The 16,138-nt window shown below is 46.5% G+C and overlaps 1 pseudogene; it reads left to right on the top strand.

Annotated features, from left to right (window-relative positions):
• The first annotated feature begins 14,553 nt into the window (after positions 1 to 14,553).
• LOC116895106 lies at positions 14,554 to 14,688 on the top strand (annotated as a pseudogene).
• The last annotated feature ends 1,450 nt before the right edge of the window (positions 14,689 to 16,138 follow it).

Below are 16,138 nucleotides of genomic sequence, written 5' to 3'. Positions count from 1 at the left end.
GCAGGCTGCAGCAATGGTGATCAGAGGTCCTTAGTTCTCTCTCCCTCCCTCCCACCTTCCTCTTTAACATCGCTTCCCTGCTTCCTACAGCCCCAGTCCTTGGGCACACCTCTTCCTCCTAGTAAATACCAGTTAGAAGAGGATAAAGTCCTGTGCTGTACCCTGAGAGATCAAGTTAAATACTCAATGGGCCCACTCAGCTGGTGTTCACATTGGGCCTGTGGGGACCTCACTTGCACCACCAGTTGGGCCAGCTCTGTGGCAGGAAGAGGAAGATGGTCTTGCACAAAAGAAACCAGAAGTTTCCAGTTTCTCTGTATGCTTGCAAGGAATGCAACTTCAAAACAACCATTTAATTCTTCCATTCTACTTCCTCATAACTGGAGTTTTTAGGGCCAAAGATTGAGCCTTTGCTCCAGCAAGCTGGGCTTGACCAATGGGCCTAAACACACCAATTAAAGAGACAGTCATAGTTCAAAAAGCAGAGAAAGAAGATTTAATTCATTATGGCTACACTGAGAATAATAAGTAGAGCATACAAGTATCCAAATGTAACCTATAAACTCCACCTGCCCAGGGACCAAGTAACTTCCTGGAATGTTGGGAGTTGTAGTTCTTGGAAAATAATAAATCCTCATGGGAAAATAGGGCAGCCTATAAGTCTGTCTTCATAAAACTGACCTGAAACACATGTCTTAGAGCCATTCTGCTGGGAAATCCTAGGGAGTGGTTCTGATAGTAGTTCATCTCTTGGTCAATATTTAATATTTAATAAAGCTTGCTTTTTGGGCTGAAGAGATGGCTCAGAGGTTAAGAGCACTGCTCTTATAGAGGTCCTGAGTTCAATTCCCAGCAATCACATGGTGGCTCACAACAACCTGTAATGTGATTTTGGTGCCCTCTTCTGGCATATGGGCATATATTCCGCAGAACTCTATATACATAATAAACAAGGAAAAAAAAACTGACAACAACATAAGACCAAGGTAGCCTTAAGGACTTCACAAACCACATAAGAGCTTGTGCATATCTATGATTGTGTGCTGAGAGGCTTGCCTGGCATGTTGCATGTATGGTAAACATCATGTCATATTACCTGGATTTTTTTCAATATGTTCTTATTTGTGTATATGAATGTCTTGCCTGCATCTATGCTTGTGCATCGTAATGCTCTTTTTTAATTTTTTTAAAGATTTACTTATTTATTTTATGTATATGAGTGCACTGTAGCTGTCTTCACACCAGAAGAGGGCATCAGATCCCCATTACAGATGGTTGTGAGCCACCATGTGGTTGCTGGGAATTGAACTCAGGACCTCTGGAAGAGCAGCCAGTGCTCTTCACCGCTGAGCCATCTCTCCAGCCCCATCCTGGTGCTCTCAGGAGTCAGAAGAGAGCATCAGATCCCCTGAGACAGAAGTTACAGATGGTTGTGAGCTGCCATGTAGGTGCCGGAAATCAAAGTCTGATCCTCTGCAACAATTCTCTTACCTGCTGAGCCATCTCTCCAGGTTTTTATGAAACTTTTATTACAGACGGAGAGCCCACCAGAGACATTTTATAGCCAATTAAAAGTCTTTATTGCAGTTGGGTGGGGTGATGTAAACCTTTAGTTCCAGCTCTTCGGAGACAGAGGCAGGCGGATCTCTGATTCAAGGCCAGCCTGGCCTGCTTCTTAACATTGACTCAGGTTCCTGGTGGCCTCTACACAGGGTTGTTAGTCACCGGGTCTGTTAGTCACGTCCCTGACATGCCACAGCCCTCTTTAAGGTGGAAGGCACAGAGATAAGTCATTGTCCTGAATGCTTCCTCCTGAGTCACTCTGGATTTCAGAAACCAAGTGATTGTTAAAAATATAAATCTCTAAGGACTGAAACTACCACTCAGGCAAGGGAAGCCTGAGGGTACAATAAACAGGAGGGAGACGTTACTCAGGGTGGCAAGGTTCAGCCCGATACAGACTTTCTGTTCTGTTTGTGTGCTCAGAAGAGCTGAACCGAGAGCGTGTGGTTTCCCTCCTAACTCAGCTGGTGATTGTGTCTTCTCGCCTGGTGTAATTTGATTGTCTACTCTGAAGGGTCTGAACACAGGAAATGAAGGAGGAAGGGGAAAGAGGGCACCTGCTCCAGACCATCCAATTCCTGGAATGGTGTGGAGGGCCTTGTACAAACAAAGGTTTTACCGGATGGAGGGATTAAAACGTTACCAAAAAAAAAAAAAAAAAAATCTTACAAGGTGGGGGGAAGGGGGAGGCCATAAAAATATTTGAATTCCTTATCTAAAACACAAGTTTTACAATATTTGAAAGGAAAGATACATATTTAAGGAGCTGGGAAGTGTCTGGTCCCCCAAGAAATTCCTTTTCCCAAGGTTGGGCACTTAGACAAAAGCCTTGTTCCCATTAGAAGCTTGAAGAAAGTTCCTGCTTGCTAAGAATAAGGGAGTCTGGGGTTGGGGATTTAGCTCAGTGGTAGAGCGCTTGCCTAGCAAGCACAAGGCCCTGGGTTCGGTCCCCAGCTCTGAAAAAAAGAAAAGAAAAAAAAAAAAGAATAAGGGAGTCTTCTCCGGCCGTGGGAACACACGGCTCCTCCATTCACACACTGCTGTGGTGCCTAGTAACTTGTCAAGGTTCTAGGGTCCCTCAGTCCCTGCTCAGAAGCCCCACTAGAGCTCACAAGCTCCCATTCCCATTTATCCCTGGAAATCTTTCCCCTGTAGCTTCTCCAGGAGTTTGGAATAAACTTCTCCCTTTTTACCTACAGAGTAGCTATCTTGGTCTCTTTACTGCACCATTTTCATTCAGAAAGATCCCTCAGTGGTTAAGAGCCTTTTCCCTCCTTTTTACTACCTCCTTGTCTCTTTAATGGACCCGAGGAGGGTCCGTATGAGCCTGATGGTCACTGGGCCTAGCTTGTTAGGGTTGCCATGGCCCAGGCTCTGACCCTATCTATCCAGGCAATGCCTCTGTCTGCTCGTCCCAGTGTGGCTCCATAGATGAAATGTCTCGCTGCATTTCACCAGTCCTGACTCTTCAACTGGCCCTGGGATGGGTGGCCAAGCCGAGCCTGGCGAGACTCCTACAGCGCTTGTCCTGAAGCTCCAGCTCCAGGATGAAATGGGAAACCTTGAATAAACCCTGCCGTTCTGCTGGCTTTCATCCAGTGTGAGAGGTCATTCTGTAGTGTGGCCACAGATCACACCTCTGGCACATGGGACACTACGGCAACTGGTACCTAGGTACCGGGTGTGTGCAAGTTGTTTCAGGAAGCTAAAGGCCACTTTCGTCTAACTCAGAATGAAGTCACCACCCTTTATGACAGACTCGGTGACCTTGAATGGCAGAGTGTCAGAGTCCAGCCTGGAAGGCCCTTAACCTGATAGAAGAGACACGGATGAGTGAAATCGATGCTATTTTGGATTTACTAATAAACTGGCTCAGGAATTATTAAGTCACACAAAGCAGAATTTAGCTAAAAGAAAAAAAAAAAAGCTGCCTCCGATAACATCACTGAAAGATAGCAGTGTAGTGATCCATCCCCATAACAGAAGGAGACAGCCCTGACTTCAAACCAGCCATTAGGCCCTTACCCTTATCTAACTAAGAACAGGCCTCTAAGGGGCAGCTCAAGGGGGCAGCCCAGGGTCACAACCATGATTAAGTCCTGGTCTACCATTAAGTCCCCAGAGCTCCTGTCAGGAAATCATAATCCTGCCAGGTGGGAGGATGGGCCTGGGTAACAAGCGCTGGGAAAGAACAGCATACGTGTATTTAAGAATAATTCTGGTAATCTCTTTGCTGGGTAAATCTCCCATCTGCCAAGTGTCCAGACTTACAGACTCCTGTCTGTCTTAATTGCTCCAAGTGTGGCCTGGAACCAGAACCTGAGGAGCCATAGGATGGCAGCCTATGTGGCCTGTATAAGCCTAAGGCCTATATAAGCTGTTAAATTTTTTGTTCTGGGGGCTGGAGAGATGGCTCAGCGGTTAAGAACACTGACTGCTCTTCCAGAGGTCCTGAGTTCAATTCCCAGCAACCACATGGTGGCTCACAGCCACCTGTAATGGGATCTGATGCCCTCTTCTGGTGTATCTGAGGACAGATACAGTGTGCTCATATACATAAATAACTTTAAAGACAGCTACTGTGTACTCATATACATAAAAAGGAAATAAATCTTAAAAAAACAAAAAAAACAAAGCAAACTTTCTGCTATTCACTGGTTCCCTTTTGTACATCAGCCAGAACAACCAGTCATGTGCTATTATTAAACAGTTTTTTTTTTTTTAATTAATCTGGGTGTGGAGTGATTTCTCACTGGGAAGGCATATTAATTCTATAACAGCGATATTCAGAGCACACTCATAACTGGAGTTCTTAGGCTTAAAGCTCCTGTTCTGACAACCGCAATAACTAGGTTCTGCCATCACCCCAACATGCAGACCACAGAAAGCAAGCATAAGGCTGAGAAGGGGGACATGTGCTCAGTGTGACCACACTAGGAAGAGACACACAAAGGGCACAGTGACCACATCTGTCTTCTAGGCCCTGAAGAGCTTTCGGTTTATGCAGAGGGGGAAATGGGGCAAGAGGCATTCCTACTTACCCAGTCCTGGTCTGTGTGGTCCTGCCCATCACTCTCTCAGCTCTAGATGGCAAGGTGGTCTGAACAAGTCCCTCACGTAAGGCATAATGTGACTCTCCATCACCTCAGCTCCAAGGTGCAGCCTGGCCTTCCGGGATGTTGCTTTCAACTGGTTCCTGTCTTGGCAGAGTTCACTCCTCCTGGAATCCAAGTCGTAATGGTCAGTGAGTAATGAAGAAACATCACTACGACCTCATACACACACACACACACACACACACACACACACACACACACACACACACACACACACACACACACACACACACACACACCACACACACCACACACACACCACACACACACACACACACACACACACACACACACACACACACACACACACACACCACACACACACACACATACCCCCCGCACCACACATACCCACCTCACACACACACACCACACATATACACACACATACACACACACACACACACACACACACACCACACACACACACACACACACACACACAACACACACACACACACACACAAACACACACCACAAACACACCACACACACACACACACACAAACACACACACCCACACCCACAACACACACAAACATACACACACACACACCACACACACACACACACACACACACCACACACACACACACACACACACACACACACACACACACACACATACACACACACACACACACACACACACACACACACACACACTCATACACACACACTCATACATACACACACACACACTCATACACACACACACACAAATAAAAATAAATTAAATTTAAAAAGAAAGAGAGACCACATCACAAGGCTGGGGTTGTAGCGCTGTTGGTAGAGGGTGCTTGGCACTCACAAAGACCTGGGTTTGACCTCCAGTACTCTTTAAACTGGGTGTGATGGCACAGTCCTGGAATCCCAGCTCTGTTTAATCCCACATGATCCCAGCCTCATGTTTCCCCCACCATCCCCACCATCTGTAACTGATGTAATATTGACATGGACATAAGACAAGAATATCTCATACCTAAAGTTAAAGTAATCAGGAGAACAAGACAGCTGTCCTAGTTTTGTTTTCTTCTGTGTGACAAAAACAAATTAGGGGACAGGGGATTATTCCAGGTTACAGTCCAAACATAGGAAGGTCACAGTGACGAGAGCTTCAAACAGCTGGCCACAGCACATCCACGCCACGAGCAAAGAGATATTGCGGTGGTTTGAATACTCTTGTCCCATGGAAAGTAGCACTGTTAGGGAGGTGTGACCTTGTTGAAAGAAGTGAGTCATTGTGGGGTGGGCTGAGGGAGGTCCTATGCTTAAGCTCCACCTAGGGCAGAAGAGACCTTTCTAGCTGCCTTCAGATCGATATGTAGAACTCTCAGCTCCTCCAGCACCATGTCTGCCTGCACACTGCCATGCTTCCCACCACAATGATAATGGACTCATCCTCTGGAACTGTAAGCCAGCCCAATTAAATATTGTCTTTTATAAGAGTTGCCTTAGTGTCTCTTCACAGCAATGGAAACCCAAACTAAGACAGATATATAGACATCTTCACACCTTCTCGCTTGTGCTTAACTCTATTTCTCCACTTTATATAGTTCAGGACTGCTTGCCTAGGGAATAGTGCTGCCCACAGAGGGCTCTGCTCATCTCTACTTCTTTTGTTCTTGGATAGTTATAAGTATGCTATAGATGCCAAGTCAGGTATATACGCTTGCATATCAAGCACTCTATCAACTGAGCCATCTCCATAGCCCCAATACAGTACAATTCCCAGGCCTGGTATAGTGGCATAAGCCTTTGATCCCACCACATGGGAGGAGAGGCAGGTGGATCTCTGTGAGTTCCAGGTTAGTCTGGCCTACATATCGAGTCCAGATATACAGAGAAACCCTGTCTCAAAACAAAACAAAATTACTTCCCAGGACAAGTATGTTGGCACATGACTTTTGTCCCAGTATGCTTAGCAACAGATCTCTGTGAGTTCAAGGCCAGCCTGGCCTACATAATTACTTCCAGGACAACCAGGTCTATTAAAAAAAAAAAAACTGTCTCAAAAGAGTAAATAAATAAATAAAATTCCTTCCAAACAACATTGTCCTTTCCCCATTCACCAAAGTTATTAATTATAGGTATAGATTCAAAACTTATGACAAATCAGGATTACATGGATTTCTATGGGCATAACCAAATCACAGTCTCTAACAGTCAGAAAGAGAAAAGGGAGGAGCTATTTTTTTTTTTTTTTTTTTTTTTTTGAGCTGAGGACCGAACCCAGGGCCTTGCTACGCAAGCACTCTACCACTGAGCTAAATCCCCAACCCCCAGGAGCCATTTTTTAACACTGCTGTCTACTTCCCATTGGCAACCTAAGTAGTGTTCTGTTCAGTTTCAGCACCAGATGACCACACCCATGGTCAGATGAGTCAAGAGGCCTATTGCAGACATGAGGAAGAGCACAGTCGAGGCATCTGTCAGGGTCCACACTGAACATCGCTAGCAAAACTGAATCAGCCATGAGAGGAGAGAGGAGAAAGCTGGAGAGGAATGAAGTGGGAGGCAAGAGAGGAGCCATGAGTCAAGAGGTCAAGGGAGGGCAAGGAGACCAACAGGGCAAGAAAGCCTGCATCCAAAATGGCTGATTATATAGAATTAGAAGCTGGAAGAATGGAAGCCCAGCCCCTAGGAGGGACTGGTTTAGGGTTTGGTGGGGTGAGAAGTAATGGGAAGAGTCACAGATACTGCGTGAGACTTGTCCCAGGTTTTTTGAGACTTAGCAAGTAGGGCTTAGTAGCTTTTAGTCCAGCTACATTGTATTACAGATTTTAACTTTAATTTTATTATATTTACTTATTTATAGAAATAACAATGATGAATATAATTATTATTGTTTTGGTTTTTGAGTCAAGGTTTTTTGGTGTAGCCCTGGCTGTCCTGAAAAATCACTATAGAGACCAGGCTGGCCTCAAACTCAGAGATCCACCTGCCTTTGCCTTCTGAGAGCTGGGATTAAAAGCATGTGGCACCACACTTGGCTTATTTGTTTTGTACGTGCACATGGTGAGAGGATATCTTTGCATGGCATACATATAGCAGTCAGAGGACAGCATGAATGAATTAATTTTTACCTTCCACCGTATGGATCCAGGGGACTGATCTCAGGTCCTCAGGCTTCATGGTGACTTTATATCCACTAAGACATCTTGCCATCTAACCCATCTCAAAGGCCATTTAGTGTGCGTGCGTGCGTGCGTGCGTGCGTGCGTGCGTGCGTGTGTGTGTGTGTGTGTTCGCATGTTTGTGCCATGGTGCAAATGTAGAGGTTAAAAGACAACTTTCGGGACTGGAGAGATGGCTCAGTGATTAAGAGCACTGACTGCTCTTCCAGAGGTCCTGAGTTCAAATCCCAGCAACCACATCTGTAATGAGATCTGATGCCCTCACTGGTGCTGTCTCTTATACACATCTAGATGTGTATAAAAAACAAAAAAAAAAAAAAAAAAAAAAAAAAAAAAACTTGTGGCTGGGCATGGTGGCACACTCAGGGACTCAGAAGGCAGAGCCAGGCAGATCTCTTAAGTTCTAGGCCAGCCTAGTCTACAGAATGAGTTCCAGGACAGACAGAGCTATACAGAGAAACCCTGTCTCCAAAAACAAAAGCAAAACAAAACAAAAAAGACAGCATGCAGGACTCTAACAGAGCTCTCCCAGCTCCACCCAGGCTGCCTGTGAATAAACTCTTTCTTCTCCACAGTCATCCTTTTGGTGGCTGGCAGTGCGTAGCAGGCAGTGTGGCCTGCCAAGGGACAGGATCTATGCCTGGCAATGTACTAAGAACCAAGGAAACTCCCCTTCATTGCTTCAGGATTTCACGTGGTCAGAAGTGTCACTTTTGTAAACCCAAAATGTGCCACCAGTTCCAGCAACTTCTAGGGTTACAGGAGTGTCAAGATTCCTTCACAGCCAGCTGCACAAGGGAGGAACAATTTTGGTGGTTCCTTGAGTAAGCAAAAGGGTCAGGTACAAAGTCCTGAGGCACTTCTCTCTCCCACCCAGTCCAACACTGACCAGGCAAGTTTCTGAGTGACAGGCAGACTCACCCAGCAAGATCCTTCTTCCCTTTCTGACATAGCACCTCTGCCTCCCTCTGCAAAAGGGAACTGAGGGTCAAGTGTGGTAGCACAAATTTACCCAAACACTTGGGAAGTGGAGGCAGGGCTATCAGGAGTTCAAGGTCATCCTCAGCTACATAGCAAGTTTGAGGCCAGCCTGAAATTCCTGAGACCCTGTTTCAAAAAGGGAGAAGGTGAAGCCAGAAGGTGGTTGGGCACACCTTTAATCTTCGAACTCTGGAAGCAAAGGCAGGATGATCTCTGAGTTCAAGGCCAGCTCTGTAGCAAGTTCCCAAAACAGTCAGGGCTACATGGAAAAACTCTGCCTTGAACTCACCACCACCACTAAAACAGAGGCCGGGGAGAATGACTGGGAACTGAGCCAGACACGCCCACCTGTTAGCTCTGCTTGCTCCCAACTGACAGAGAGCATGCTAAGGCTCCTTTGGCTGCAAGATGAAGAGTGTGGGCCTGCAGCACACGGAGAGTAGCCTGTGCACCTCCAAATTAGCCTGTGCTTCTGCTGGACTCAGGGTTCCCCTCGCTTCTGTTGGGACTTTTACATTCTGCCTCTAGGACGCCTCACTCTTAGGCCTTGTGCTGCGTGCTATCTACTTCAAACGCAATCTCAGCCCTGTGTGCCCCTCAGCCTCCTGCTGCTGCAGTGTAACAAACAAGCTAACACCAAAGAGGACTGAAAACAGACCCCCGAAATGATGCTACCCAAACAGAGACCGCCAAACCCATGAGTTGACTGGGGTCACTTACAGATTGGGGATGACTCCAAATGGCTGCATCACCCCAAGAGTCCCACATCAGTGTAGGCGACCACTTCCTCAAATCTGCATGGATGGCACCCCTTTTAGTTAACCTTCCACTTCCCATCTAATTAAGCACCTCCCAGGTCGTCTGCATCTGGGAAGTGCAAGGGAGGGAGAGCATGGCTGTACTCTGGGAGGTGGGGGGAGTGCGGGTTTGATAATCACCGCCTTTCTATGTTAATGAAGCCAGTCCCTGAGAATACAGACTGGGTAATCACAAATGCTCTGGTCCTGGGTGACAACAGCCTTGTTCTTCATGTAGGGCAGATCTCCACAACACTTCTCCTTTCTCCAGCCCCTACGTTCTTTCTGCCCCTCTAAGAAATCACAGCTGTACCTGTTCTTTTCACCTTGTGTGGATTGAGTTACACAATACACACACACACACACACACACACACACACACGTGCACAAAATTTTTTTTGTTTTTTAATGCTGTGTGTGTGTGTGTGTGTGTGTGTGTGTGTGTGTGTGTACAGAGACCCACAAAAGCCAGAAGAGTGCATTATACTCCTGAGAGCTGGAGTTACAGGCAGTTGTGAGCTGCCTGATCCTCACATGGGTGCTGGAAACTAAATTCTGGCCCTCTACAAGTGCAGTATGGGCTCTTAGCTACCCTGTCTCCTGCCCCCGTTTTCACTTCTTTAAGTGGGTTCACATAGCTTTAAGATGCTTTGTCTAGCACTGGGCCATGGTGGCACAAGCCTTTAATGCCAGCACTCAGGAAGTAGAAATAGGTAGATTTCTAAGCCAGCCTGGTCTGCACAGGAGTTCCAGGACAGCCAGGGCTATGCTGAGAAACTGAAAAGTTCTCAGGGAGAACTTCCCCTCGGGATTGTCCTCCAACTCAATGACCAACAAACACCAGGGCAATCAGCAAGAGATTTGGACTCGGATGGCACAGACACCTGTGGACTCAGTCTTCCAGGGTCCTGGGTTCAAATCCTAGCAACCAAGGATGGGAGGATTCTGGGAGCAACCATCTGTAATGAATCAGATGCATGGTTCAGGATATAATTGGTGGATTCTAATGTGGCAAGGGTTCAGCCCAGGGCAATTTTAGCTACCTTTCTGGAACATAAAAAAACTCGGCCCCCCAAAGGTTTAGCCCAAGGGGCAAGTTCCTAGCTACCTTCCTGAAACATAACAGTTGACTCGGCCCCCACCAGGGGTGTGGGACCTTTCCAGAGGGGCAGGCCTCATTGTCAGCGTTCAACCGCAGTCTGTCTGTTGTCATGTCTTCAACCATACACATCCTGCTTGGCAGCCGCTGTGTACTCAGTGTTCTAACCTTTCTCTGAACCAGTCATCTTAAGTACAGCCTTGCAAAATGGCGTTACTGCTGCTAAGCTGGGGTCTTTCAAAACCATGCCTTGAAAACAAACAAACAGGGGCTGGAGAGATGGCTCAGTGGTTAAGAGCACTGACTGCTTTTCCAGAGGTCCTGGAATCCCAGCAACTACACGGTGGCTCACATAATGAGATCTGATGTCCCCTTCTGGTGTGTCTGAGGACCCCAAAAACAATAGCAAACAAAAGAATAAATAATTCTTAAAAACAAAAAAAACCTTTTTGGAGAGAAAAAAGCAATTGACTGTCTTCCAGAGGTCCTGGGTTCAAATCCTAGCAACCACATAGAGGCTCACAACCATCTGTAATGGGGATCTGATGCCCTCTTCTGGTGTGTCTGAAGACAGCTACAGTGTGCTTATAGGTAATAAATTAATAAATCTTTAAAAAAAAAAACAAGCAACAACAGCACCAATAAGATGGTATTTCTAAATCTGCGAGGAGGTCGATATACATAGTGAAACCTTTCCAGAGGGTAGCAGGCCTCTGAAGGTTCACTGCTGTCTGTTGCAAGTAAGTGCCAATTAATCTCAGGAGTCAATAGCTAAGGGGGAAACCAGGCAGTGGCAGCGCACACACCTTTAATCCCTTGGGAAGCAGAGGCAGGCAGATCTCTGAGTGTGAGGCCAGCTTGGTCTACAGAGTAAGTTCCAGGACAGCCAGGGATACACAGAGAAGCTCTGTCTCAACCCCTGCTCTCTACCCCCCAAAAAAACAATGAGCAAACAAAAGGTCCAATAAAGCACAAAGGATCCCTTTTTTAAAAAAAATCAATTGCTGTCCAGTGTGAGGGGGAGATAAGACACCACTTTACTTAGCTCTTAATAATACAGAATTGTTCCCGGAGGGCTGTCCTGCACCCTTAGGCTGGGGCACTAGGCGTCTTTCTGTCTTTGAGGGATCTGGCAGGGTGAGCTATTGTTTCTGTTTGAGGTTATGCGCTGGCCTCTTGCAAACACTGAGAGTCCATGTGTTTGACAAGCTCTGGTCCAGCACCCTGTGAGGCACACCGTGAGCTACACAAGGCTACTGGAAGCACCCCAGGCTGAGCCAACAATCTCCAGCCCAGGGGAGAGGAATACTGAATACTCAGGGACAAGCTCAACCCTTTCACCTGCCCTGCTTCCAGCTCCTTACCTGTCTACCTTCCCTCTTGCCCAGATACTTCTGGAGGCTTCCAGGAGTTAAGGCACGCCTGACCTCAACAGTCACCCCAATTTAGATAATCTGCACATCATTGTGGAGCCAGTAAGTCCTCACCTTAACATATGGACTCTGGGTACGCTGAGTGCCACCTTAGGCACCCTCCTGAGAAAGCTGCTGGGACAGACCCACACCCCACAAAGCCCACCGCCACAGCAGCAGGCCCAGCAGCAGTCACTGGCATCCTTTGGGGAACCCCCAGGCTTCTCTTGACTTATCGCCCCAAGACTCTAGCTCAACACAAGGTTCCACACGTTTGCTCTCCTGAGCCCTACGCGGGCCCTGTTCTTTCATTTCTTCTTTAGCACCATACAAAGCTGGTTTACATGCTAGTCCAAGTCATTCAAATCCAACAGAGCCAAACCTCAGCCAGCAATGATCAAGTGTCCTCGTGACTTCTGTAAGGCAGTCCTTCTGAAACTGACTGTTCTGGTATGGCCTCGGATTATGCAGCTTTTGCCGCAAGGAGGGAGGAGCAAATGCATTACACAGTGTCTGCTTTCACAGACTGATCCCATCCCCACACCTGATGCCTGATATCCGCAACTTTACAAGCCAGGCTGGGAGGTCTGTCAGCACTTTAAAAAAAATCTTTTGTTAATTTATTTTAAATTTGAAAGATTTTAAACTTTTTATTGGTTCTTTGTGACTTTCACATCATGCACTCCAATCCCACTCACCTTCCCATACTCTCATACTCATCCTCCACCCTTTCAGCCTCCCCACCAACAGAGGGAAAAAATCCTCGTTGTGGAAGCTGTATTGTGTCACTGTGTGTCCCACAGAACACCCCTTTTGTCCACACTTCTTTACTTGCAAATGTTCATTGCAATGAGTCATTGGTTTGTACAAGGTCTCTGGCTTCTGCTACACGATCAATACTGGATCCTCACTGGGACTCCTCTGGGTTATCCTGTTGGTCCCCTGTGTTGTAGAGATCTGGAAGTTTTGGATCTGTAGGACTGACCCCTTCGTGTAATCCAGCAGCTCATCCATGGGGTAGATGTTGGAGTGGGCTAATTCAAAGCCCTGGATCTGGGCTGAGAGATATCTAAGCTGTGAACTCTCTCACTCCTGCCTCTGGCCAGTTCTCCTGCAATACCCTATGTGAGGCGCAGGGCCCATCCTCCCAAGTGATGTGGTAAGGAACATGACCGGTTCACCCATTCTCATGACCCCAGGGCCAGCTCTCCTGCCTGCCAGAGTTAGTGAGGACCTAGGGAGCAGAGACCCACAGAGCTAATTAGAGGCAGAACCAATTCTCCTGCATTCACATCTTGAGAGGCTGGCTCACCTGCCACCCCCATGTCCAGGGCCAGCCCTACTGTGCTGCCCGGGCAACGTGCAGAGGCCTGCTCTCCTGCCTGTCATGGGTGATAATGGGCAAGGTGGGGGTGGGGGGAGACATCTCTCCTTCTCCTATGTCACTGTATGACAGGCAAATGGCAGGGCCAGCTTCCCCATGCTCACATTCATAGGGCCTGCTTGTCTCACCCTCTAACAACAGGGTCAGCTCTACTGTGCTCCCCACGGGAAGTATAGGGCCCATTCTCCTGCTTTTGTGATCCCAGGTCCAGGTCTCCCAATTGCCCCAGGTGATAAGGGGTGAGGAGGAAGGAGAGTAATTTCTCTTCTGTCCATACCAGGGTACAGGAGGTAAATAAGTGGCAGGGCCAGCTCTGTGATGCTCATATCCTTAGGGGTGGGAGTGTTGTTTGCTAGTTTTTTTCTATTATTATTATTTATATGAGTACACTGTCACTGTCTTCAGACACACCAGAAGAGGGCATCAGATCCCATTACAGATGGTTGTGAGCCACCATGTGTTTGCTGGGATTTGAACTCAGGACCTCTGGGAGAGCAGTCAGTGCTCTTAACCACTGAGCCACCTCTCTAGCCCCAAGTTGTTTGTTTTTGTTTTTGTTTTTTTTTAATTTTTATGAGTATGAATGTTTTGGCAGCATGTATATATGTGTACCATATATATTCCTGAAGCCTACAAACTGGAGTTACAGTTGTGAACCGTCATGTGAGTACTGGGAACTGGGAACCGAGCTCAGGTCCTTTGCAGGAGCGATAAGTGTGCTTACCTACTGAGCCATCGCTTCAGCCCCTCATCACTTATTTAAAAGTCTTCCCCCAATTCAGGCAGTTCAGAGGCAGAATGTTCCCTGATCATTCGTTTCCTGTACTGAGCACAGTTAAAGACTCCTCCCCTCACTCACGTCTAAACCTCGAGCCATGGATTTCCCTTGGCTCTGATGGGTAGAGTCTTCCATGACTTCTAACTTGTGCTCTCTCTTTTCCATTAGTTCTTCCCAGGAGGAACACTTTAGTGGAGTTACCTCGTACTGTTTATCCATTGCAGCTCTCCCAGTCATACAAAGCAGAGCCAATGCCTTAAAGCTCATTTTTTAAAAAAGATTTATTATCGCTTCTCGGCCTTTTGGCTAAGATCAAGTGTAAAAAAGATTTATTTGTTTGTTTTATGTAAGTACACAGTACACTGTCATTGTCTTCAGACACACCGAATCAGGTTCCATTACAGATGGTTGTGAACCACCATGTGGTTGCTGGGAATTGAACTCAGCACCTCTGGAAGAGCAGCCAGGGCTCTTAACCGCTGAGCCATCTCTCCAGCCCTTAAAGCTCATTTTTAAAATGTTTATTTGTTTTCATTTTTTGTGCATTGATAGTTTACCTGCATTGGTGCCAAGATGCTAGACTCCCTGGAACAAGAGCTACAGAGAGTCCTGAGGGGCCATGTGGGTGCTGAGAATTGAACCCAGAGAGTCTGAGGGGCCTTTGGAAGAGCAGCTAGTCCTTTTTTTTTTTTTTTTTTTTTTTTTTTTTTTTCTTTTTTTTTTTTCGAGCTAGGCAAGCACTCTACCACTGAGCTAAATCCCCAATCCCTCTTTTTTTTTTAAAAGATTTTATTTATTATATATACATATATGAGTACACTGTCGCTGTCTTCAAACACACCCGAAGAGGGCATCAGATCCCAGGACAGATGGTTGTGAGCCACCGTGTAGTTGCTGGGAATTGAACTCAGGACCTCTGGAAGAGCACTTAGTGCTTTTAACCACTGAGCCATTGTTCCAGTCTTAGCCTTCTGCTCATTTTCTCTCCTCTCCTCCCCTACCCCATTTTTCCTACCAGTTCAGATGCTAGCATGGAAGACAGCATCTATATATCTTTTCCCTAACATGATCAAATTCTAGACAGCGAGTCTCAGTTTTATATCTTATCAGTTCTACAGCAAAGACCACCCAAGCAATGCCTCATCATCCTTGCTCCTCATCCTGCCCCTTACTGTCTTAGGGTTATTATTGCTGTGGTGAAACACCATAACCAAAAGCAACTTGGGGAAGAAAGGGTTTATTTCACCCACAAGCTACATAATAGTTCATCACCAAAATGAGTAAGGTAAGGAACTCAATCAAGCAGGGCAGGAATGTGGAGGTAGAAGCTGATACATAGACTATGTAGAGGTACTATTTACTGGCTTGCTTAGTCTGATTTCTTATAGAAGCCAGAACCACCAGCCCAAGGGTATCCCCTACTACAGTGGACTGCCCCCTACATCACTCACTAAGAAAATACCCTACAGGCTTGCCTACAGCCCAGTCTTATGGAGACATTTTCTCTGTGAGGCTTCCTTCTTTCAGATGACTGTGGAGATTGATTTAAAACTAGCCAGCACACTTCCATACCACTCTAGATACTGCAATATATCTGTTCCATGTAGTTGGGGAGCATCCTCACAGAGATGTGGTGGATCCCACTTATCAAGGAGAAATGCCTCCTCATACCAAGGTCATCACTGCAGCTTAGGCTGTCCTGACATCCATATATAGCATGGGTTGGCCTTAAGCTTGTGGTAATATTCCTGCCATAGGCACCCAAACACTGAGATTGCAGGAATGAGCCACCATACAGAGCTAATCTTTTTTTTTTCTTCTAGTTCAGTGTTTTTTTTTTTTTTGTTGGTGGTGGTTTGGTTTTCTCTGTG

Source organism: Rattus rattus, chromosome 2, assembly GCF_011064425.1.
Source record: "Rattus rattus isolate New Zealand chromosome 2, Rrattus_CSIRO_v1, whole genome shotgun sequence".
Lineage (NCBI taxonomy): Eukaryota > Metazoa > Chordata > Mammalia > Rodentia > Muridae > Rattus > Rattus rattus.
The sequence above is the reverse complement of the archived record's forward strand: the minus strand, read 5'-3'. Positions and strand labels throughout refer to the sequence as shown.